This window comes from Lissotriton vulgaris, chromosome 1_2 (assembly GCF_964263255.1).
Source record: "Lissotriton vulgaris chromosome 1_2, aLisVul1.2, whole genome shotgun sequence".
Classification (NCBI taxonomy): Eukaryota; Metazoa; Chordata; class Amphibia; order Caudata; family Salamandridae; genus Lissotriton; species Lissotriton vulgaris.
The window spans coordinates 165,866,228-165,892,018 of record NC_141686.1 but is presented as its reverse complement, the minus strand read 5'-3'; the positions used below and the strand labels follow the sequence as shown (position 1 = coordinate 165,892,018).

General features: G+C 47.3%; 1 protein-coding gene across 1 annotated transcript in view; it reads right to left on the bottom strand.

Annotated features, from left to right (window-relative positions):
- MRPS33 (mitochondrial ribosomal protein S33) overlaps positions 1 to 25,016 on the bottom strand; it is a 48,481-nt gene extending 23,465 nt beyond the window's left edge. Inside the window, exon 1 of the mRNA XM_086953039.1 lies at positions 24,901 to 25,016. The gene's annotated coding sequence lies outside the window, so the exon portion shown is untranslated. The remainder of the gene's footprint in view (positions 1 to 24,900) is intronic.
- Between the last annotated feature and the right edge of the window lie 775 nt (positions 25,017 to 25,791).

Below are 25,791 nucleotides of genomic sequence, written 5' to 3'. Positions count from 1 at the left end.
AGATCTCCTCAAACTTAGGATGGGGCTTTCTGGAGTAGTATTAAATTAGTTTTCCTCCTTTCTTCATAACCACACACAACAATTCAAGATCAACAACAACCTTTCCAAACCAGCCCCAGTAAGGTTGGGCGTTCCACAAGGGTCTTCACTATCCCCAACACTTTTTAACCTGTTTATAGAGCCACTCACTGAAATGCTACAGGCATCCAACGTGCAATACCATATGTACGCTGACGATACTCAACTTTATCTTAAGATCAACACCTCAGAAGACATTAAACGGCTTAATACCACGCTCAAAAACACCCAAAATTGGTTGGCAGAAAACCACCTCAAATTGAACGCCCTAAAGACAGAGTTCCTCATTATCGCTCCACCGGCTAATCTCCCTTTTATGCAAGATCTAATCCAACATATCACTGCATTTAACGTTCAACCTACTATCGTTGACTCTGCAAAATCCTTGGGTATTACTCTGGACAGCAATCTCAAGATGCACAAACACATTAGCAACGCCACAAAGGGAGCAAACTTCCAGATTAACACGTTGAGGAAGCTAAAGCCTTTCCTGCCAGCCAATGACTTCAAAACAGCGGTACAAGCGCTAGTTATCCCGCGGGTGGACTATGGAAGTGTCTCTCTATGCGGCCTCCCAAAAGTCATCACAGCTCCCCTGAGAGCCTCATTAAACACCGCAGCTAGACTCATCACAGGCTCGAAACGATGCTCTCGTATCTCCCCTGACCTAAAATTCTTAAATTGGCTCCCGCTGGAAGCCAGAATTTAGCTATAAATAGCATGCATGACACACAAGGCCTTACACCACAAGGCTCCCCTTTACCTTGCCCAGAAATTGAAAATCTCCGGTGGATCTAGATCCTCTAGGGGTGCCGACAACCTACTTCTAAAACCTCAAAGATTCAACAAAAAGAAAACATATAACCGAACCTTTTCTGGAATGGCACCTAGGATTTGGAATTCTCTTCCCCCGAAAACCAGATTGAACTCGTCCACCGTCTCCTTCAAAAAGGAAGTAAAAGCGATCGTCATGGCAAAATTCTCTTGACTAGATGCTAAGCAAATCCGAAGAACGATATTTCCCGCATTGGTGGGGCTATCCGTTAGCCCTAAGCACTATACCCTGCCATGGATCTTAAGAAACCAAGAGACTCAAGTGAAGCTCTCTACTACTGGTCCTGATCTTGGTTTTTAATGTTATCCCTTGTTTCCCTTCCCCACGTTTGTTCTATTGTCCCTTGCTCATGTTACCCCTCCTTTTACACCTGGATAATTTGTACTATGCAACTCTGAACACTGGAAAGCGCTCTGATATCCGCAAGGATCTTGTTCGCGCTCTATAAAACTTTAAAGTAAATAAATATAAAACTTTAAAATAAAATAAATAAATATGATGTAGTGTGAAACAAAGGGGATAAAGAGCTACTGAGCTAAGTTCCTCTAGGCACCTGAACATCATGTGTCCACCTCTATCTAGGTCAAATGTTGAAGACATTATCTGGATATCAGAGGTATAATCTACACCGCGAGGGCATTTACTCCTCCTGCACAAACCTCCCCCCAAAAACAATCTGAAGTGGATCACCAACTTAGCTTCATAGAATTGTGCCCAGGACCTAAGAGAACTCGTCCCAACTGCTATGATGCAAACTCCCATCCTTTCCAAATGGTGCCCAGCAATGGAGCCCCTGCCAGACTTCAAATGTATGCTCCAATATAAGCCAGTGCACATCTGGCAGTTCTAGAGATGGTATAGGGACCGCAAAAAGGAGAGAACTCCTTTCTAGCCCATGACTGCTGGATCACAGGTGGGCAACCCCCAACCAGACCACCATGTCCCAACAGTATTTGCACCTAGGTTCCTGAAGAGCCAGTTTTTCACCCTTACTGGATTTCTTTCAACCCAGTCTCCTGCCCCGGTAGCAGTGAGGCAAAGAACACAACCTTATGATTACAGGGATCATCAAACACAGGGAGCCGCACACTGCTAGCCCACTCATCCCCAGTCATCCCTGCATTGGCAGAATACTGGCCTTGTAGCATAAATCATGTGGAAACACCCATCTGTTGAGTGTGGGAGCTAACATTTTTGTCTCAACAGTAGATATCGAACCAGCACACCACATGACCATCTATGTACAGTCACCAACCATGTTGATTCATCCATTTTGAGCACAATACACTACATTACTAGACTTCATCTACCACTGAAAGAAACCGCCAAGTTGGAAGGATTATTTCCACTTCCTCATGAACAGCCAGATTCAGCCCTGCCAAATGGCATTTGTAATAAAAATATGAGAAGGATAACCACTGTGTGCCCGCATTGCTCATACCGATGGGGCAGGATTCACACCAGTGGTTGAGGCGACCCATCAAGAGGATCAATTAAGGGTGAAATCACAAGTGATTGGTCCTGCACAATACCCTTTACATCAGTGTAAAAACTAATGTGACTTAAATACCAGCAACAATTCAAGCTACGTTTTTGTCCAGCCATTGTTAGTACTGTATGAAATCATTGCATGCTTGCGTTTTAAGCTGGGTAACATTCACTGTGGCCATCCTTTAATGCAACTGTACTTACACGGGGTACCTGCACCTCTTTATTTTGAAAGGGAGAGTATCTGCACTTCTCAGCACTGCTACAATACATTTAATGTGAGAGTACCTGCACTTACACATTTCCATTTAAAGCACTGGGTAAGTGTCTCCATACATAACACTGATACTGCACCTGCACCTACATGCACTCTAAGTCCTATTCAGTGAGGTGCAGGCACACCCCATGATGTGATCTCTGATGCAACGGCCCCACAGCTGCACCTAACTGCTGCAGAAGAAAGACACTGCCCACACTACTCCGGACGTAATGGCCCAGTCACACACAGACTGAAACTCCAGACCGAGCACAATATAGGAAGTAGTACAGGGAGACACATCTGGGAGATTCTTTAGAACTCTTCTGGCAAGATTAGGGCAGACATTTCAGCTTCAATGGAAGCCTATTGATCAAGCCCCTTGAGCCCCTAGGCTCAAGGGGCTTGAGCCCCTTGAGCCTAGGGGCTCAAGCCGCTGTTATCCCCTTAAGTGCTGCCTCGGTGCATTGGCCGACGGCAGCAGTACCTCCCCAGTGCTGCGCACGACCATTGGACGTCCATTCAGCACTAGTTCCAATGGACAGCGCAGCACTGGGGAGAGATGTTTAATAGCATCTATGAGGTTATCAATACCAAATAGTACAAGTCCTGGACCTCAAACAATGACAACTTCATGAGATTTTAGGGCTACAGCTGGTGTCATTACTGAGCCTCCTCTTGCTCCCTGGAGGACTAGTGTGCATTGGTGAAGGGTGGAAAGGGAACTGCTTTGCCCCGCTATGCTCAAAACCTCCCCTTGTAGACTAAGATATTAGGGGGCAAAATGCCATCACTCGGGATGCCAACACTCCCTAAAATGAATTGTTGCCCGACGAGTTAATCCAAAATGTGACTGACTTCAAAATAAGTATATGCTGATCGGGCTGATCTAACATACTTTTAATGTATGTATTACATACCAAAACTCCAGAAGATTCTGCACCTTTCTTGCCTCTTTCGGCAGGTCTCTTAACTCTTTCTGCACCTCTTTTGCTTCTTTCTGCACTATTCTTGCCTCTTTCTGCACCTCTGTTGCAAGTTTCTGCTTCCTTCTTGCCTCTTTCTGTACCCCTCTCTTGCCTCTGTCGGCACACCGGTTGCCTGTTTCTGCTCTCTTGCCTCCTTCGGCACGGCACCCCTCTCGCCTCCTTTGGCACCCCTCTCGCCTCCTTCGGCACATCTATTGCTTCTTTCCGCACCCCTCTTGCCTCTTTCTGCACCTCTGTTGCCTCTTTCTGAACTCCTTTTGCCTCCTTCTGCACCTCTCTTGCTTCTTTCTACACCCCTGCTGTCTATTTCTGCACTTGTCTTCCGTCTTTCTGCGGCTTTCTGTTAATGTTCTACCTATGAAGGCATATTACACCACTGATGACATCATCCACATGATAATCAGATGCACCTCCTAACACCCGAATATAACCTTTGATACACCCACTCTAAAATACAGCCTACCCTTTTCGAAACCATAGATACACCAATACCAGTTACTACATACCCACTCACTGATTCTTAGGTCACACACATCCACTCATTCATCCATACAGTCACTCATACATGCAGTCACTCATCAATACAGCACTATCACATGCACTAATACACCTATACAGACACTCACACCGTCACTCATCCATAGTTACTCACACACCTAGTCAGTCATGCAAAGAATCAATTACACTCCCATTCAGTCATCTATACAGTTATACACACACCACCTTACTTATTCATACAGATACTAACATATACTTACTCTTATACAATCGCTGATACAAGCACACACTCATCCATACAGCCACTCTCACAATCATTCACTCTCACATAGTCATTTATATACTCCCAACACTCACATATACTGCCTTTCACGTATGTAGTTACTCACACATGTACCACTGAGACATCCATTCACTCACCAACACACCTATACACACAGTCACCCCACCCATACAGCCCTTCACAGGTACACTCTTGAACCCATACACCCAGTGAATCACCCACTCACACATCTACGCACAGTCACCAACCCCCACCCACCCAGACACTCAGGCACCCATACAGATACTCAGACAACCAATCAACCCATCTAGACACTCATGTAGCTACTCACCAACCCATGCAGCCGCTTACACACCACCTGACAGACTGATACAGACATTCACAGTTTAGTCACTAGCCCATGCATTCAGTAAGACACGTTTAATCACTCACTTATACAGTCAGTCACGCACCTACTATATCATCCATTCAGACACTCATTCCTCAATACACTGTGGCATATATATATATATATATATATATATATATATATATATATATATGTGTAACATATTTAAACTTTACAGAAACACAGTCACTGGATGATGTCATCAGTGGTGTCATCAGTGATTTAATATGTGACATCAGCAGTGCATTGCGGGGGCGCGAGTTATAGTTAGCTCAACTAACTTTAACGGCTGAATTTCACTAGATTTTGTACAAATGAAATTTCCAACTATCAATCTTTCTTTGATTAGAGTCTCCTTCTAAGCACCCAAGAGAAGCCTCCGCTATGCCAACCTCTACCTTGCCAAAACCCCTCGCATCCGCAGGTCCAGAATGGGTGGAAGAGCCTGCTCCTACATCCCGGCAAAGACCTGTAACTCCCGCTCATCATCAGACGTTCCCCACTCTGCAAGCTTTCAGGAAAAGCCTCAAGACCTGGCTCTTTGGGTGAGTGGCATATTCATACCCCTCACAACTAGGACGAGAAAGAAATCGACCTACTGACTGCAGGAGTGCCGAGGTGTACGAGGCCAGCGACGAAGACAGTGGAAGCGTTTTGCGCCCTTTCTCGACGGACTCGACAGGCGGAGGGAGCAGCGTGGAAAAGGCCTCAACTCCCGCCAAACTCCAGAAGCGGAAGATCGCCGGGGCCACCGAGTCGGGAGCAGCGCGGGAAAAGAGCCACCACTCCCGCATCATAACAAAGGACCACCGAGTCGGAGCGGCAAGCGTACGCTTGGGGGCTGAGTTTGCGCCCTCCAGTTGCAGTACGTCATCAAAATTTTCCAACCCGCATCGAAAGGCGCACAGCGGGGTTGGGTTGATTCGCCGGTTGCTGACTCAGCAGGAGGCATCTGAGCGGATCGCCGGAGAGGGTTCGATCCGGTCCTCGTTCACTCCCTGGGCTCAGCAAAGCGGAGAGGGAAGGGCAGCGTGACGAGCTTGGAGAGCTCTTAAAGGGACACACAAACAATTGTTTTTTAAAGGAACAACTAGGCGAGCGATTGCAAACCCCCCGCAACGCCGGAGCCGGAACGTGAGGAAAAGTACAACCGAGCGGGGCGTGAGAACAAAAGGCACGAAAAAGCACCAGAGTACAGTGGGGTGCAATCTACTGCACATTACTTTCGGAAGAGCTGGGAAAGAGCACACAGGACTGAACTGCTGGAGAAGGAAGTAACAAAAATGGCAAGCAAGAAAAGTGCGACTGGGAGAAAATCCCAGCCCCTGGCACGGTTTAGGGAGAGCCAAGAGAGGCCAGCAAAGAAAGCCACAAAGAGACGCGGCGAGGGAGCAGGACCGGACCTAGATGAGGACCTCCAAGCCATGCTGGACCAAGCCAAGGCCCTGGTTGCGCTAAAGGGACGGAGTTGGATGGACCAGCAAATCATGGAGGGGCCCAGGGGAAGAGGCCGCGACAGGCATCCCCAGCACTGTCGCCTCTGAAGAAGGCAGCGACAAAGGGGCATGCAAACAAAATGGCAGCCCCTGAGAAAAGCCAGAGAAAAGCCAGGACAAAGGGGCATGCAGCCACAACAGCTGCCCCTGAGAAAAGCCAGTGGAAAGCAGCGACAAAGGGGCATGAAGCCAAAACGGCAGCCCCTGCAAAAAAGCAACAAAGGAACTGGCAACAAAGGAAGGGAACACCCCACGAGCCAGAAACAAGAGGGCAGTACCTCCAGAGCTGTGAGCAGCTCGGAATCGAAGGAGAGCAGCGCAGAGGAGGGGTCTGCAGCCAGCATGGCAACCCCTCGGGAGAGATACAGGCGAAACTAGGACAGAAACGGCAAGGAAAGTGGGAAGCATGTGCACACGAAAGCGCGCAAAGGCACAATGAAGGGCAGAGAGCGCGAGGCGGCATAGGGCGGAATGTTAATATGGGGCACAACTGGAGGTAAATAACTTTGCCACTCAAGGAGCTTGGCCCATGCAACCCCATGGAAAGCGGGGCTAGGCCAAGGGCAGCAGGAATTTCACTAGGAATCCTGGAACAGGGGGGCAGCACAGCCAGCACCGTGGATGCCCTGGTGGCAATGGCCAGGCATGGCCCCATTTCCAGGGGGCACCGCATGGGGTGGCAGCCTGGCACCAGAACAAAGGGCGAACAAGGAAGGCCTGCAGGGGGAGCACCATGCAAAGAGGCGGGCACGACAAACCAGGGCCAACAGGGAGAAACAACAGGAACTGCTGTAGCCCCGCAAGGGAATACAGGGGCCTGTGGGGTGGTGGTGGGTGGGGGGGGGGGGGGGGGGGGGGGGGGGGGGGGGTAGGAGGCGGGTTGCCCAAATAAAAACAAGGGCGGAGAAGGGCAGGACAGTACCAGAAAGCCAGCCAGTGAGTACCAACGTCCCTCCACGAGCGACCATCCCTCAACAAAAATGATCGGGCTTGCCAACCTCATCCAACTGACAGTTTAGGAGAGGATTTGGAGGAAAAAAAATCGTAGACATCTTCTCACTATTGGAGGTGCGCCAAGCAGGTCTCGACCTGATGGCACAGAATAACAGGCATTTGCAATGCAATAGGTCTCACAATTACGCGAGTTTGAGCTATTGGCATTGTAAAAGACAGATACGGTTGATAAAATTATCATTTAAAGATCTGATTAGCAACTGTGACATCACGTTGGGAATTATAACATTTATGTGCTTGTAGGGATAGCTCACACATTCCTAAATCAAAGCCTCTAGTGCAAAGGACATTAACATACCATCTCTGATTACCACTATAAAGGGAATGCAGACCCTAGGGGTTATCACGATTTGGGCACAATTAGGAATTTATGTACTTGGATTGCAAAAACACCATACATTGTTCCCTTACAATCTTTTTAGAACTAAAATTGTGGTAGAATTGTGCGCAGAAATTCTGTGATACATGGCACTATGCTGCATAGGTCTGGGGAAAATAGGTGACATTATGGTGTTATTTCCCATTCTAAGGCATGGTATCACCTCTCCAAGTAACGGGGCTCCCTGATTAAGGCCCCTGATTTATTATGTCTACATGAAATATACAATGCCACATAAAATGTATACTTACACTATATGAACGTTTAGCCAAAGAATCACTTAACATATGAGCAGACTGTGTCAGTAGTTTACTTGACACAAGCCGAGTGCTTAGGATGACTCAACTGCATGTCCTCGCATGTACTGGTACCTGCCTCAGTCCAAAATGTATTTGTGTTTGTATTTCCTGCGCTTTATGAGTCCATGTGCAATTAATAGACTGTGGCATAGCGTTCGATCAGAAAAATCCTGCCTGGAACTGCAGGGAAAATGATGAAATGGGCCTTGGCAGCGGAGGGACTGGTACGAATGCAAAAATAGTCCTATTTGATTTACTTTCATTGTAAATCCGATGAATACAAACAGTGATGAGCACCGATTTCCAAAACACGGGCCAACTTTGCAGCCGATACAGTACACCTTAACATGAAAATAAAATGAAAAGAATCATTGTCGTACTTACGCCTTTCCAGAACATGGGATTGGTTGCCCAGAGACTCTAGACGGCATGAGTGCTTCTTCACTGCAGACCTTCAGCAGTGCATGTTAAGCACATATAGTCTTGTGCAGGCTGTGGGTACACTAGCCCTAGCAGAAGTGCCCGGTACATAGCCGCTCTCTTAAGTTTATTGTCAGAGCGGGCATCCATGGGTGATTCTGCAGCGCACTGAAGACGCAACGCAGGCGCTAGATCCCGCCAAACCTGCCAAGAAGCATCTCCGCTCTGGAATGTTCTCCCGTCCAGCCCGAGTTAAAGTGATTCATTTTTCCAGCTCAGCCCTTCCCAAAGGAGAAAGGAGTTATTTCACCATACAAGGCTACCCCGGCAGATGTTGGACCCGCTGACAGCCGCTGTGTAATCCCAAGGCCAGCGCATGCAACCCACGTGTCAGCCATGAGGCTCCGGTGCGCAGAGGGTCGCTGGAGCACCACTTTTATAAAAGCTTCTTTCAAAAGCATGACGCCGCCGTGACAGCTTGGTTTTTGTGTGTTTTTCGAGGTCTCTTTGCAGATGGCAAAGTAGTGTTTGAAGAAGGTTGTGTCCTTTACCTCTACCAGTCGTCAGCAGCTTGCAAGTTTAATGCGCGTGGCCCTCTTTACATTCATTAAAGAATTATCAGAGGACGGAAAGCGCGTGGGCACGGTACAGCCTTGGTTACTGTAGATTTTTTTTTTTTACTAGCTCATGCTGGTAACAAGCTCGTGCGACGGGGGGCCTGCACTTGCGGGAGCGATAATTGCTGCCATTTGGCAGCGCACGCTCCCGCAAATAGATCGCCTCACGTGCACGCATTGCAATTGATGGCAATACAATGCGTGCACGTTTTTGGCCCAAAAAACAAGTTGATTATATGAGGTCCCCTCCTATGCAACGCATGCGCATTGTGTAAGCGAGACCTAAAAAGGATGAGGATAGGAGGGCACCCAGAAAGCCCAGAGTAGATAGATCGATAGAGAACTGGCTGAAGGCATTTAGAACGCTAGCATGCGTTTTCATTGAGAAGTTCCCCAAGAGCGCGGCTGCACTTTTCTTGTATGAGCAGAAAGAGCACTAGGCGCAGCAGCAGTATCAGGGCGATGCTTGGCTGCAATACGATGAGGGGTTTAGGGAAAAGATGAAAGAATGGCCAATAATGGAATGGGACTTCCAGTACATGGAAGGGTTCACAAAACACATGGTGGTAGCCTGAGAAGGCATAGGCACCAAAGAGAACAATTTTCATCCCTATGGGAGTAAGGGCAAATTTGAGTGCCAAGCGAAAGACTTATAGGGCAAAAACCAGGCAGGGACCAAGTCGAATAAAGCATGTTGGAAATTCGACAAAGATGAATGCAAATGGGGAGCGTCATGCAAGTTCAAGCATGCTTGTGGGTCATGCAGGGATAACCACCCCACCATACGCTGCAGACGGAACACAGGGCCGGGGGCCGGCAAAGATAAGACCAATTCAAAGAAGTGAGGCGCATGCCCCTCTAAGCAGGGGCAGCAGGGAAAGGGGCGGAGGACAGACGCTATCAACACCCATCAAAACAGGCAGACTACTGCACTTAGTACAAGGTTACCACAAAACAAAGGATAGACAGCTATTGGCAAAAGGTTTCATGCAAGGTTCCCAATCCCCTATAAAGAACCCAAGGGCGCGCGGGAGAGCCTGAACCTAAAGTCGGTGAGGGACAACCCCAGGGTGGCAAAAGAAAAAGGTAGAGAAGGAAGTATGGCTGGTGCGAGTAGCCGGCCCTTTCCATGCACCCCTGTTGAAAGACATGGTGTTGTCATCGCTCTGGGTGGTCCCCAAAAAGGAGCCGGGAAAATTCCGGCTGATACATCACTTATCCCACCCAGAAGAGGACTACATCAATGATTGGTTGGACCAAGGAACCTGCACGGTGGCATACGCATCCGTAGACGATGCAGTGGACTTAATTAGACAGGAAGGGAAGGACGCCCTGATGGCTAAATCGGACATAGAAGCAGCTTTCAGGCCATTGCAAGTACACCCAGACAGCTACCACCTGTTAAAGTTCAAGTTAGAGGGACAATTACGACAAATGCCTACCCACGGGGTGCTCAGTATCATGCGTGCACTTAGAGGCTTTCAGTAGTTTCCTAGAGTGGGAGCTGGGTGCACGAGCGCCAAGAGGCGGGCAGGTCCACTGCCTAGATGACTTCCTGTTTATCGGGAAAGCAGGCACAAAGGTTTGTGTCACACAGCTAAGCAAAGTTATACATATGGCGCAGGAGTAAGCATCCCCCAGGCACTAGACAAAACAGAAGGCCCGACCACAAAACTGTCATTCCTGGGAATCGAGTTGGACTCAGTAGCCGGGATATGCAGGTTGCCACAGAATAAGGTAGCTGACCTGCGCAGCATCATACAAAAGTTGAGGCAGCAAAGAAAGGCAACACTGGGGGAGATACAACTACTAGGAAAACTAAATTTCGCCACAAGGATGATCCCAGCCAGGTGCGCATTTGCGAGGCGGCTAGCATGGCTAACCAGGGCACGACACAAAAACACCATAGCGTCCGCATCACAAAAGGGGTGAAGGAGGACTTGGAGCAGTGGGACAGCTTCCTGGCAGAGTTCAACAGCACCCTGATATGGCGAGACCCCTGGGTACAGGCAAGCGTACTGGAACTTTACACCGACGCAGCAGGGGGTTACGGCTTTGGGGCAATCCTAGGGACCGCATGGTCAGCAGGGGAGTGGCCAGAGGCCTGGCACAGCACCGGACTAACAAAAAACATATTCTTGCTAGAACGGTGCCCCATAGTGTTGGCTTTCCACATATGGGCCCAGCAGCTGGCAATTAGACAGATTACGCTGTGGTCAGACAACCACGCAGTGGTACAGGCAATCAACACAGGGGCAGCAAAATGCCCAGCAGTGGCAACCCTGTTGCACAAGCAAGTTGGCTATCAGTTGAAAGGCAACATCGCACTTAGGGCGAGACACATCCCAGGACAACCCAGTCGCGGATGCCATTTCTAATTTTCAGTGGGAGAAATTCAGAACACTTGCCCCAACAGCAGACAAAAGGATGACCCTCATGCCGGAAGAGAGGTGGGCACGGGTGGACTGGGCTTGAAGACATTGCTGAACAATGCACTGGCCCCAAAAACAAGCACCCGTTACAGTAAGTGCTGGGACACTTTCAGGGCCAGGACAGGGCTAGAAGGGAACCAATGGGCCTCTCAGGAGGAGCTCATGGAGTTCATTGAGTGGGCGTTTGTATCAGGGAAGACAAATACCTCGGCCCAGGAACACCTAAACGCAGTAGCATACTATTCACAGTTAGGGGGGGGTATGGATCAGGCCGACCCAACCAGGGTTTTCAAATGCAGAATGGCAATGAAGGGTTGTGGCAGGTTGCAACAGCCAAGGAAAGACGCTGGGCGACCCATCCACTTTAACATGCTGCAAGGGATGCTGGGGGCACTGGCAGAAGTTTGCTCCTCAAGGCAGGAGAGAGCGCTTTTTCGCGCAGCTTTCGCAATGGCATTTTTTGGGGCCTACAGGGTCAGCGAGCTGGCAGCCCTATCAGTGAAGGATCCAGGAACAGCATGCATCCACAGGAAAGATGTAGAAATAGGCGAAGGCCACATGGACGTGCGGTTTCGGTGGTCCAAGCCAGACCAGGCAGGCAAGGGAAAAATGTCCAGGATACACTGCATCAAGGATGCAGATTACTACCCTATGTGTTTACTAAAAGAACACCTAGTGCACAGGGCCCGAGCCGTTTCCAATTCATAGCCGTAATGAGAAAAACCCTGGGGACATTGGGGCTCCTCTCGCGCACGCATACGGCTCTCACTCTTTTAGGATAGGGGCGACCACAACGGAAGAGGGACTAGAGCTGATCAAGGCATTAGGGCGTTGGACATCCAGTGCATTTAAGCGCTAGATACGCCCGACAACATACTGAGTCAGATTTCTCCCGCCCCATTTAGGTCCCAGAAAACCGCGAAAGAAAGTGTGATCATAGGACACTCCTACATGATGCGGGCACAGAAGTGGGCGGCAGCCAGAGGAAAATTCGGCGGGATATGGCTGCAGGACACAGAAATGGAATGGTGGAGGTGCCGGGGAATGAAATGGGACGAGCTGCTAACCGCGGTGTGGGAAGCATTGAAACAAGGTGGCAGACCGGATGTGGTAGTGGTCCACCTGGGAAGGAATGTCTTGGCAGCATTAGAAAGGCAAGCGCTGCTGGAGGACATGCAGAAAAGCCTAACGGCTTTGGCGCGCCTGATCCGCTCCGCAGAATTAATCTTCTCTGAGATCATAGTGCGGAGGACCTGGCTGGGGACAGTAGACCTGGGAGCAATTGAGAGATCCAGAAGAAAACTTATGGCCAAGGTGTGTAAGGCAATTGGATGGGGTTTCGTGAGGCACTGCTTTATAAACTTGAGGTCTCCAGGCTACCACCTGGAAGATGGGGTACACCTCACCGAGGTGGGAATGGACAGGTTCCTACTGAACTTTGTGGGAATTCTGGAGCAAATGGGTTTCAACTAGGAGAAAATGGGGAGGCCGGAGGAGGGGAAGAGCTCCCTCCGATTGAGAAACCGTAGGAAATGTGGAAGAACAAACACAAGAAAGCTGGTAGAAAGAGAGGAGTACTAGAAGGTAGAAGGAAGGCTCTCACAGTGTCCTTGGAATGCCTCACGGCAGGGGCACCGAGGGAGCAAAGGGGCGGCATGCCACCAGAAAAAAATACATATGATGCTCCCGCAGGACCCTTGGGATGCCACACGGCAGAGGTACCGAGGGAGTAAATGGCAAGGACTCCGCCTCAGTAAAAGGTAGAGTAGATGCTCAAGTAAGGTCCCTGGGATGCCACACGACAGGGACCCCTGGGAGAAAGGAGGGCCCACGAAAGAGTATAGGGCGAGCGGGACGGCACTTGCAGCCCAGGCAGGTCCAGACAGACACCCTCCGAAATCGGTAGCAAGCTGAAGCCTAGACCTGTGATTCGGAGGCCCAAAAAGGGGGCCCTCTCCTCCCAGGATATTGAGAAGGCTGGGTCCATAAGGCAAGAAAAAGAATTGCAAGGAGCAATAGAACATGACCATGAACTTGGGAAATGTATAAAATGTTATGTTGATGAATAAACTGCAACATATTCAGGCACTAAACCAATGTTGTCAGTGGTGATTTAAGGTAAAAGCACGCAGTATTGTTGGAAACAGTGAGGTGGTTCGGGCGGGACTACTCGCCGCCTAGGGGGTTAAAATGCACATAATTCTGAAATGGCCACACCAACTCCACTCTGCCCGTGCATTTTCAATGTGCTTCCTCCCTAACCGGCCCGACACTGCAGTACTTCTTCTTTCGTCTTCCTCCAAACTGCTCAGTGTCCTCTTTCTACCTTATTTTAATGAGGCAAGGAAAATTATATTTCTTAACCGCCATATCATGAAACAACTTCCTGCTGCTTTAACCACAGGCCCTCAACATATCAACAAATGAGCTGAAGTTGTGTAGGTGTAATATATTATTTATATGTGAACAGGGATTTACATTGCACAATTACAGTACAAGGCAAGTAAGTACAGGCAATGAAAAGGTGAAGAAGCACAAGAAGGCCTGGCACAAGATCTTCATGCAGACAAACTCTGGAGCGGTTTTCGAATCTGCTCCATTTCCTAGAGCAAGGAGACGTGGACGCCTTCTGAAAGTACCAACAATGCTGCATTCAAACATCCTCTTGTGCAAGTTACAAAGCACCACATTGGATACTGTACAGCATGAAAGACTTGGCAACCCGTTGACTAAGGAGGAAAATGAGCTTGCAGAAGTGTGCCCCCTTAAGATGCACGAAAGGCAAAGGGAGAATAGGAGAAACACAAGACACCAGCCAAAACAAGCATTGGAAATGCAATAGGTCTCGCATTAGGAAAGTTTGAGCTATTGGTCTTATAAATTACATTTTTTTTTTATTTATGTGTTTGTTAAAATAGCTAAATTAATAGCTCTGGCATTTACAATGCCAATAGTTATAACTTTCGCAAATGTGACACCTATAGCATTTGTAATGCAACATGTTTTTTATTTACGTGACTTAGATGTATTAATATTACAAAACAATGGCTTTTATTTTTTTTGTTAAATTAATTGTTAAATAATTTATTTAATATGTAATGGCAAAAGCTTAAACTTTTGTAAATAACTTTTGTGAAGATTATATTCAGTGTTTTTTATTGTGACGAAAATCCAAGAACAGAAGTGAAATATTAACATCTTTTTTGTGATTTGTAATAAAGCTTGAAAGTTTGAAAACAGCTTGAAACAGTGTAGCCTGTCGTGAACTGAGGGCTGTAACTCACTGTGAAATGCACTATGTAAAGGCGACCACAAAATACAAAAACTGTGAATTGAACTTTACAGGAAATGGGAGCCGAACAATGGGGAGAGGGAGGGCGGAGTGATTTATGCTTCCAGATTATGAGGTGGAAGTGCTCTGGCGAATACACCGCCCCCTCCCCACAGTTGCAAGTCAAACTTGAGCGAAGAGAAGAACATGCAGTGTTGCAGATCCTGAGCTAACTTTTGTTTACCTTTGTCAGTGGCAGTGTCATCCCTGTCATAAAGATTACATGTTGTTTTTTATTTATTATTTACTTTGTGTTTCAGCCTCCCGCTTGTTGTGCTATTTGGCTGTCGTTTCTCTGACATCCAAGATAACATAAAGCACTGAGTGATGTTACCATAGTGTAGCCCTCTTCTTGGTAAAGTTAGTGGCAAAATAACAAGACGCTGGGGTGCGGGCAGAGGACTGCCGGCTGCCGCTGGGCATGCACATCGCTGGGGGCAGAGGGCTGCAGGGGGGATTCTACCTCTGAGAGCATGCCACACTGGATTCCGAGGTAAAGTGGGGGGTGGTAGTGGGGAGGGTCAGGTGGGGGTGCAAACGGTATAACATCAGATCTGACCGAGTCGACAAGTTAAAAGAGCCAGAGCCGAGCCTTGAATAGCCGGGTTTGCCTCAGAGAGTCCGTGCACGATACGAGCCTTGAATATATTTGGCATGTAAATCAGGCAAACGATGTCATGTAAATACAAGGTAAAGTCTCTTCAGAATTAAAAAACAGTCTGTTATTAACGCGAGGAAGCGTTTCACCTTAGTACTGCAGATTATACCAAGGCATTGAGAAGCACTTATAAAAGCACTGTTTTTTTTAACAGGAACTTAAAAACACTGATGCCCTCCCTCCATCATGACCACAATGTCACCAGCGAATTGAGGCAGTTGTCATGGTACAACAGAAACCTGTACTCGTGAATTTGAAGGTGTCTGGTGAGATAATGAAGAAAAAGAGTCTCAGAGAAAAAACATTGACTAAGATCACACAATTTAGTCATCGGGAAGCTGGGATTGAGGCCAGGTTCTATGGTTTCAAGTTCTGCAACTAGCTAGGTTTCGCGTTTACAGCAAAGATCCCTACATTATTTGTATTTCTTTGTGCTCGAGGTTGGAGGTGAGTGTAGGTGGCAGTCAGAAGCCACATGAAAGCTCGGCGCGTTGTGGGCTCCAAGTTCCAGAAGGACCTCGAGCAGAGTCAGATCCAGTTATCCAGCCCTCCTCCACGCCACCTCCACAAAGCATGCGTTTGAAAGAAGATTCATTGCTATTAAATTGCACTTGGCAATGGTTGAGCTAGAGCTATAGAGCTAATAAGGACGATTGCGTTGGATGGAGTCATGTCTGTATGTGTTAAATACACTGCCTGGGTCTAAGTTTGTGTGTGTGCAGGGAGGAAGTGTTAGCTTTACTGAATACGCAGCATGCTAGGAGACTGCTGAGGAGGGGGGGGGGGGGGGGAGAAAGGGGTCAGTTTGCCTCTATGTTTGCTGTATATGTTCTACCAAAACAAGACGGAGGGAAGGCAGAGAAGGGGAGGGGGGAGAAATGCGACACAGTGGGAGGGGGCGGAGCGGGGAGAGCCAAGATTACAAACAAGACGGAGGGAAGGCAGGGGAGGGGGGAGGAGAAATGCGACACGGCGGGCAGGGGAGGGGGCGGAGCGGGGAGAGCGGCGATGAGGGTGTGAAGCAGCAGGGGCCTTTGAAGTGAAGCTAAGATTCCCTTCAAAAGGTGTGGGAGGAGTGCTGCCGGGCGATTGACTGGCGATTTGAGATGTGCACGCGCATTTTAGGTTAATGCGCTTGCGCATTGACCTAAAAGCACACGGGCACAGCATCAAATCGCCAGTCTAGGTAGCTTATTTAAGCCCCTATAGTCTCGCTCTGCTCAATGCGCATGCGCATTGAGAGGCGAGACCTAAAAAGGAAATGTGAAATTTCAAAGCCCAAGGTAAAAATGCAAATACTACTGCGCTCAAAGCTGTTGCCCGACTTTGGTAATGTAATATGTCTGCAAAATTTGTTGTGAAACCAAGTGATCTCAACAAAGTGCAGAAGGGAGGAGCAATATCAACTTCCTCCTGCAGCACAGATTACAGTAACACATCAATATGGTTCAGTGATACAATTATGGCAGAAAATGGTGGCTTATCCATATTGCTAAATACAAAAGGAAGTCGGGAACAGTTGTAACAACCCCAGGAACACACTATTTAACACCCCGAATGCCTCTCACATGTCCTAAATCCAGGTCAAAAACATCGAAGTTGCCAACGTAGATCAAAGGAGACACCGTTAGGTTCCAGCTTAGTGGTATGTATATGTTTTAAACCACAATTTATTTACACACAGATGTTGAGCCTACTGGGTGATGTAAAGGCATTAGAAACACTACCACCTGTCTTCTCAGATGCAGTCAAACAGACGATTAGGTGACGTTCAGTCAAGGTTTAGAACTCATTGGGGCAGGGACACCATGCTATTAAATATCAGGGAAGAATTACTCAACATCCGGGAGCAGGACAAACCCTGTCTTCTCTCTCTCCGTAGCTTGTTACTGCCTTGACCATAATGGCCTCCTCAACAGAATGACTACTTTGATTCCTGAAAAACACCATAACGACTATCAAACAGACCAATTCCTCTCCAGAAGCACGAAATTCATGTGCGGGCTACCTCAAGTTCTTGCTCTGTCACCAACTACATGACTGCACTCGCCAATATCCTGGTCACCCACAAGACTCATCACAGAAAACATTGTACCATCAGAAGCTAAAAGACGAAGTTGGGAACTTTCTGAACACCTGCAATGGCCTTTCACGTTTTCACCAATGGATGCAGAAAAACAGCAATTGCTTAAATGGCGAAAAAACAAATTCTGATTATACACCCTGTAAAAGGTGTGCATATGCCTATGATTTTGCATGAATAACTAGGCTCTATCCTCTTTGCCCAGTGGATAGTCTGAAACCAGCCGTGATTAATGAATTCTTTGACTGGGAGTGCTCTTCCAGCCCGCAAAGAAAATGCTGTCATGAAGTCACCATTACATCACCTAAGCCTGCTAAAAATGGCTCTGCAATTACGTGTCAGAATTCCTTGCCAAGTCTGGTCTGGATTACTGCAGTGACATTTAAATCAGTCTCAAAAGTGATCACTCAAAATGCTAGAGTCCATGACTATTCATTCTGCTTGTCCACTGCTCGATTTGAAAACAGATGATCATATATTGCCTTAATTGAAATTCCTTCACTGGCTCCTGTACAAGATTAAACTGTCCTCAGAGAACATCCAGGTTTTGAGGACCCTTCTGAACTCCAGAATTGAGGTGATGGTCTGGAGTTGTGTGGGGAGGCGGTTCCAGGTCTTAGCTGCGATGTGGGGAAGAAGCGACCTCCATTTCTGCTTCTGTAGATGCGGGAAGTATGGGCCAGCGATAGGGAGGAAAAGCGTAGTCTTGACACCAGTTTATGGAAGTTCAGGTGCTGGTTAGGGTAGGCGGGCCCTTGGTTGTGTAGAGCTTTGTGCACCTGGGTCAGCAGCTTAAATTGGCATCTTTTTTGTACGGGAGCCAGTAGAGTTGCCCGAGGTGAGCTCGTCGGGGAAGGTCGACGATGAGTCTGGCTGTGGAGCTCTGTATGGCTTGAAATCTTTGTAGGAGGTGTGTGGCAATTCCTACATAAAGAGCGCAGCCGTAGTCCAGTTGGCCGGTAAAGAGGGCCTATGTCACGGTGCGTCTTGTGTGCAGTGGCAGCCACTTGAAGATCTTACGTAGAATGCGCAGAGTGTAGAAGAAGGCTGAGGAGACGGCGCTGATCTGTGATTTAAAGATCATCATGATTCCCAGGTTCCTGGCGCGGTTGGCAGATTTAGGTCCTAGGTATTGCCACCAGAAGTTGTTCCTTGGGTTGATGTTGCCGAAGATCAGTACTTCCGCTTTGTCCTAGTTTTGCTGCAGGTAGTTCTTCATCCAATTGACAATGCTCGTCATGCCTCTGTGGAAATTGGTCCTGCTGGTGGTGGGGTAGTTGGTGAGTGAGAGGATGAATTGGCTGTGGTCTGTGTAGGAGAATATGTTGAGACAATACGCTCTGACTATGTTGGCCAGCTGGGTCATCAATGTGTTTAAAAGCATGGGGCTGAGCCCTGGAGTACATCGCAGGCAATGTTCTTGGGTTCGGAGGTGAAAGGTGGGCCCTCTGTGTTCTTCCGGTTAGGAAGGAGGTGATCCATCTGATCCCATCCACTTGAATTCTGATGTGGTGGAGTCTTGAAATCAACGTTTGGTAGGATACGGTGTTGAAGGCTGCCAAGAGGTCGAGGACGATCAGAGCTGCTGTTTCTCTTCAGACGAGGAGTGTTCAGATGTCATCAGTGGCTGTGATTGGGGCGGTGTCTGTGCTGTGATTGCTGCAGAAGCTAGATTGGGAGGCAGAGTAGCTAGTTCTGCTCCAGGTGTGTCATGAGTTGCTTGTTGATGATCTTTTCCAATATCTTAGACTAGAGAAACAACGGTTAACGTCGGCAATGTAATAATAAATAATATTTTTGTAGGCACAATGGCAAAATATACACTAACATAGAAAGCCAATAGAGAACCTTGATACAGACAATAATAAACACACATTTTGTAACAAAAATAATGACTGTAATAACAAGCATTGGGAATGCAATAGGTCTCGCATTAGAAAAGTTGGAGCTATTGGTCTTGTAAATGACAATTTTTTTATTTTTGTTTTTGTTTTGAAAATAGCTAAATTAATATCTTTGTCATTTACAATGCCAATCGTTATAACTTTCGCAAATGTGACACCCATAGCATTTGTAATGCAACATGATTTGTATTTACGTGACTTAGATGTATTTATATTACAAATAACAATGGCTTTTGATTTTTTAAGTAATTAATACTTAAATAAAAGTGATTGTAATTTATAATGGCAATAGCTTAAACTTTTGTAAAAAACTTTTGTGAAGATTATGTTCAGTGTATTTTATTGTGACGAAAATCCAAGAACAGAAGTGAAATATTAACATCTTTTTGTGACATTTGTAATAAATCTTGAAACATTGAGAGAACATAATTGAACCAGTTGTTGTTGAATGGTTGCACAGATTGATGCTGTGATGGCGCGGTGGTGCTGAGTGATGCTGCGGTGGTGAAGTGAAGAGTGATGCTGCGGTGGTGAGGTGAAGAGTGATGCTGCGGTGGTGAGGTGAAGAGTGATGCTGCGGTGGTGAGGTGAAGAGTGATGCTGCGGTGGTGAGGTGAAGAGTGATGCTGCGGTGGTGAGGTGAAGAGTGATGCTGCGGTGGTGAGGTGAAGAGTGATGCTGCGGTGGTGAAGAGTGATGCTGCGGTGGTGAAGAGATGCTGCGGTGGTGAAGAGTGATGCTGCGGTGGTGAAGAGTGATGCTGCGGTGGTGAAGAGTGATGCTGCGGTGGTGAAGAGTGATGCTGCGGTGGTGAAGAGTGATGCTGCGGTGGTGAAGAGTGATGCTGCGGTGGTGAAGAGTGATGCTGCGGTGGTGAAGAGTGATGCTGCGGTGGTGAAGAGTGATGCTGCGGTGGTGAAGAGTGATGCTGCGGTGGTGAAGAGTGATGCTGCGGTGGTGAAGAGTGATGCTGCGGTGGTGAAGAGTGATGCTGCGGTGGTGAAGAGTGATGCTGCGGTGGTGAAGAGTGATGCTGCGGTGGTGAAGAGTGATGCTGCGGTGGTGAAGAGTGATGCTGCGGTGGTGAAGAGCGATGCTGCGGTGGTGAAGAGCGATGCTGCGGTGGTGAAGAGCGATGCTGCGGTGGTGAAGAGCGATGCTGCGGTGGTGAAGAGCGATGCTGCGGTGGTGAAGAGCGATGCTGCGGTGGTGAAGAGCGATGCTGCGGTGGTGAAGAGCGATGCTGCGGTGGTGAAGAGCGATGCTGCAGTGGTGAAGAGCGATGCTGCAGTGGTGAAGAGCGATGCTGCAGTGGTGAAGAGTGATGCTGTGGTGGTGCTGAGTGGGAGATGGGGAGAGGGAGAAAAAGGAGAGCAGGGAGAGGGAAAAGAGAGAGGTGGGAGAGAGGATAGAGAGACGGAGAGAGGGAAGAGAGGGAAAGGGAGAGAGGGAGGGGGGGAAGGGTGAGAGGGGAAGGGAAGTGAGGGAAAGGGAGAGAGAAAGGGAAGTGAGGGAAAGGGAGAGAGAGAAAGGGAGAGAGAGAAAGGGAAGTGAGGGAAAGGGAGAGAGAGAAAGGAAAGTGAGGAAAAGGGAGAGAGAGAAAGGGAAGTGAGGAAAAGGGAGAGAGAGAGAAAGGGAAGTGAGGAAAAGGGAGAGAGAGAAAGGGAAGTGAGGAAAAGGGAGAGAGGAAGGGAGAGAGGGTAGAGGGAGAGAGAAAGGGAGAGTAAGAAGAGATGGGGAGGACGAGAGCGAAGGACGGAGGGTAGAGAGAGGGGAGGGAGAGAGAGAGGAGAGCGGGGAGAGGGGGAGAGGGAGAAAAAGGAGAGCAGGGGGAGGTAAAGAGGGAGAGAGGAGAGAGAGAGGGGGAGAGGAGAGAGAGAGAGGGAGAGGGTGAGAGATAGAAGGCAGAAACTGCCTGAGAAACAGACACAAAGAAGGAGTAAGAGAGAAAGGATGGCAGGCTTTGAGGAAGAAGAGTGCCGCAGACATAGATCATGCGGTGAGAAACAGGAGGGGCAAAGGCAGATATGGAAGACGACGATCCACCGAGCAGGTCAAGCCGCGGAGAGGCACAGAGCAGGCAGAGCACGGGGAGAGGAGGGGCACAGAGAGACTGAAGGGCAGTGGCAGCTAGATTGTAGGTGCTATGAAAGAAGGAGATAGTGAGTCTGAAAAAGGTATGAGTGGGCCAGAGAGATTGTGAGAGAGAAAGACAAGAGCAGACAATAAGAATGAAAGGGAGAGAAACAGTAAGACAAACTAGAGGGAGACAACGAGAAGTTGGGGAAAAATGAATGCATGTGGCTAGCAAATGAGGGACTGGGAAGTACGTGATACAGACGAGATAGTGGTAGTAGATGGACGAGTTGAAAAAAGATGGGCAAAAGGCAGTACAGTGAGACACAGGGAGAACGAAAGAGAAGGAAGAGGGCATCATTGGGTAAAAGTGACAGAGAGAGAGAGAGGCAAGAGGGAGTGTAAAGTTTGAGTCCAAGAGAGGAGAGCTATACAGACAATAAAAGTATGGGTGCACAAACAGACACAGGCAAGAGATAGAATACTCTGGGAGAAATATAGCAACGAGAGATAGAGTGACAGCAATAAAGAGACTAGGAGAGTAAATGGGAAACTCGGAATTCCAATATTTTAAGGGCAGAGTAGGAAAGAGACATGCATTAGACAGGCAATGTGGATGAGAAAAACGAAGATCAACGCACGAGAGGAAGAGAGCAATAAAGACACTAAGTGGAGACAATGAGAAATGATAGAGAAATGTAAGTGCACCCACGGGAGAGACTGGGTGGGGCAGGACAGACAAAGTGCGATACAGAAAAGAGACATGCATCATACAGAAGGGAAGGGGCAAAAAAGAGAGAGACAGTAGAAAGAGATGGGCAAAAGGCAGTACAGTGAAAGAAAGGATGGAGGCTGACGGGCCAAAAGAAGGAAAGGAAAGAACGAAGGAAGAAAGGGAGCAGGGTGAACAACAGAAGGAAGGACATTGAGGAGAAACGTAGCCGCAGACTCTTTGGACATTAGGAAAAGGCACGCTGAAGGGCGAGGGAGGGAGGAGAAATGCGAAAAACGTGTGAAGGCGGGGGTAGCGGATACCTTTGAAGTGAAGCTAAGCTTCACTTCAAAGGCTTGTTGAGACAGCGCACGCTGGGGGAGGACTGTGGGAGGGAGGCTGGCGTCTGTGCACGCGCTTTTTATGGCAATGCACATGCGTATTGAGCGAGCTTTTCACGGGCACTGCATGGAATCGCCTGATCTCGGTAAGCTCTGTTTAAGCCCCTTTATATATCTCGCTCCGCTCAATGCGCATTGATAGGTCACGAGACCTAAAAATCATGTAAACTATGCTGGGTGCCCCGAGAAGAACCAACAAAACAAGTGAGCAAAGGGAGATTTTTTCATAAATTGAGGTTTCTTTACACGTAATGACGAACATAAATTATCATACGATACATTTTAAACGCCTCCTTTCAATCAGATAGGCTAAAAATGGTTTGTTATGAATCTTAGTCAATAGGGTTTCGACCCATGAAACAATGTGGGGTCTCATCGGGACCAAAGGTATGAGGGACACCTGATGAACTGATGAGAAAATAAATTGTCAGAGTTGGTGACATGCACATCAAAAAAGTGAAAAGGGAGTGTTATACTCACATTGGACCCAGCCGGGTACCTAGTGAGGGAAGAAAGCTTGTGCAAAACTGGGGCGTGAAATCTAAAAAAGACACCCAGATTGGAAGGTTCCTGTACTGCTAACCGCATTAATGTGTGTTAAGACAGGAAACAGAACCGCTTGGATCAACTGTCCAGGGGCAGACAAATCCATATTCAGTACGTCTCAAAGTTCTGTTGAATCAGGGAGAAACCTCAATATGTGCACCTGGTCTGCGTGTTGGCCGCTGAATCAGCCTCACCGAGAAGAAATTTGTCGTCGACTAAGATTCATTACAAATCATTTGTTTAGCCTACCTGATTGAAAGGAGGCATTTGAAATGTATCATGAAAGATTTTAAAGCACAGTTTACATTTTTTTTGTAAAACAGTCATTTTGTAACAAACTAAGTGTTTGGTTGTGTTTATTGTTATCTGTATTAAGGTTCTCTCTGGACATTCTATGTCAGTGTATATTTTGCCATTGTGCCTACAAAATTATTATCTATTATTGCATTACCCATGTGAATGATATGCCCTGCTTCCATGTGAGTAGGGCTGCCCTTGTTTTTTAGATATAATACCTTGGCATGGAAAGGGAGCAGGGATATTGGCTGGTAGTTTTTAAGTTTGCTGGGGTCAGCAGAGGTTTTTTTGAGTAGTGGTCTAACTTTTGTGTGGTACCAGGTATCGGGCAATGTTGAAGTGGTAATTGACGCGTTGAGCAGGGGGACAAGTTCCTGGCCAATCCTTCGGTTTCCGAGACTGAAGATGTGGTGCATCATTGAGTCTGTGGGTGTTTCAGAGTGGAAGGATAGCGGTGGTACCCTGGGTGGAGAGGTGGTTCCAGGCAGTCAGCCTGAGGTTCGTGTTGGTTGCAGTAAAAGTAAGAGGGTGCGATGTTTTCGATGGGTAAATATGGATGAGTGTTCTCAAGTGCATACTCCATTAATCAGCTGGTTGATTGACAAGTCTATTCTTCATTTTTAATCAACCACACATTTTTTTTGCAAACAGCAGACTTTTTTTTAACTCGCTTGTGGCCCGTTCTCGGAAATGTTTTTGGGGTTAAATGTTTAAAGGCCAACATAACCTATATATGCTACGCCAGGTCCTCACAAACATATAAAAGTACTGGATTTACATTTATATTCAAGTCCAGCGCCGCACTCCCACATAACCATACCATCGATCGAGAATCAACTACTAATAATTAGTGCTCAGAACTATCAAATCACACCGGCAATAACACTGTACCTCGATGACTTACTAGTTGAACGGAAATGTCTCTGCTTTCAACTTGCTGAACTTTTGAGCTCAACAAGAAGCACCAAAGTTATACTCGTCTTCTCCTGCTCAGAGCTCAAGTGACGCCATCGCGGAATCATCAGTTACTGGAATACGTCAAACAACCAAACGCGAAGGGCACACTGCAAGCGAGGAAGTAAGTCAACCCTTACTCATCCAGGTTGATTTAAGACATTTGAAAAGATTTTAGGCGCAAGATGAATCCCTGCCACTTCCTCACCATTAGAAAAGTGCACGTTAATCTGTAAATTTTATGAGATACGGTGGCTGCAGCACCAAATATTTTAATGTCGGAGTGATGTTCGAATGCCCAGTCTCATTTCTGCTCCATGAAAACCCCTCTGATCAAAGGAAGGCAAGCCAAACACATGACTCAAATTCGTTTACAAAGAAACTTGAGGAAATGTAACATATCTTTAATCTCCCCTCTTTGAAAGGCTTACATCACATGCGTCCTCTTGTAAAACAAAATACCTACTATGATAACATCGCTAGTAGTCCTCTCTCTTTTCTCTTCCCTCCGCTTCAATTCTGCCCAAAGTCATTCGCTCGTAGTTAACCTTTCAACATGTCATTTGGCCGTAGTTTTAGCACTTCCGGGTCGTCTAATAACCAATGCCACTGCTAAACAGTTGCCTGGGAGTAGGCGGAACCTCATATTTTGTAAAGTGATCTAGGATTGGAGCGTTTGCAGACCCTTAACCCCCTACCGTTGGTTGATAGCAGTCTGGTAGGAGTGGGAACTGCTGTGTGTAAAGGGACCCAGGATTGGAAAATGGAAGACATTTCAGCCAATCCAACTGCTTGTTCAGAACTCCGAAGTGTTGATTGGCTGAAGCCGTGCGTGCCTCTGTTCAGCCTTCCTTTAAAGTCGATGGGGTTCGCCCACGGGGTGATCTACAGCAATTTCAATTCTGACATGAATTTATCACGAGTATACATACCTAAGCAGTTATGTCTTTCTTATGAAATATTTTTCTCTATTTTAACACTTTTTGTGTAGCACGTAGTCTAGAAATGGCTGCAGTGATAATAACGTGCCGAACCCTCCGCTGCAAGGCTAGCAAATTGTGTCTTGCACTGAATTTGGGAGCAGTTTTATTTATTTTATTTTATGCGTTTTTATATAGCGCGGACTTTACCCGAAGTTGTCAGAGCGCTTCACAGTAGGAACAGAACTGATACATGAGGAGAAACATTACAACTTAACAAATTACAATAGCAAACGTTAAGTTACCTGAGGTAAAAATGACAATTGTGCGCAAACAAAGCACAAGAGGTAGAAAACGGTGCATTACAGGAGGAAAAAGTGACGTGTGCAGTTTACAAAAGCGTACAAAGTACAAATAGAGGTATAATCCTGCATTAC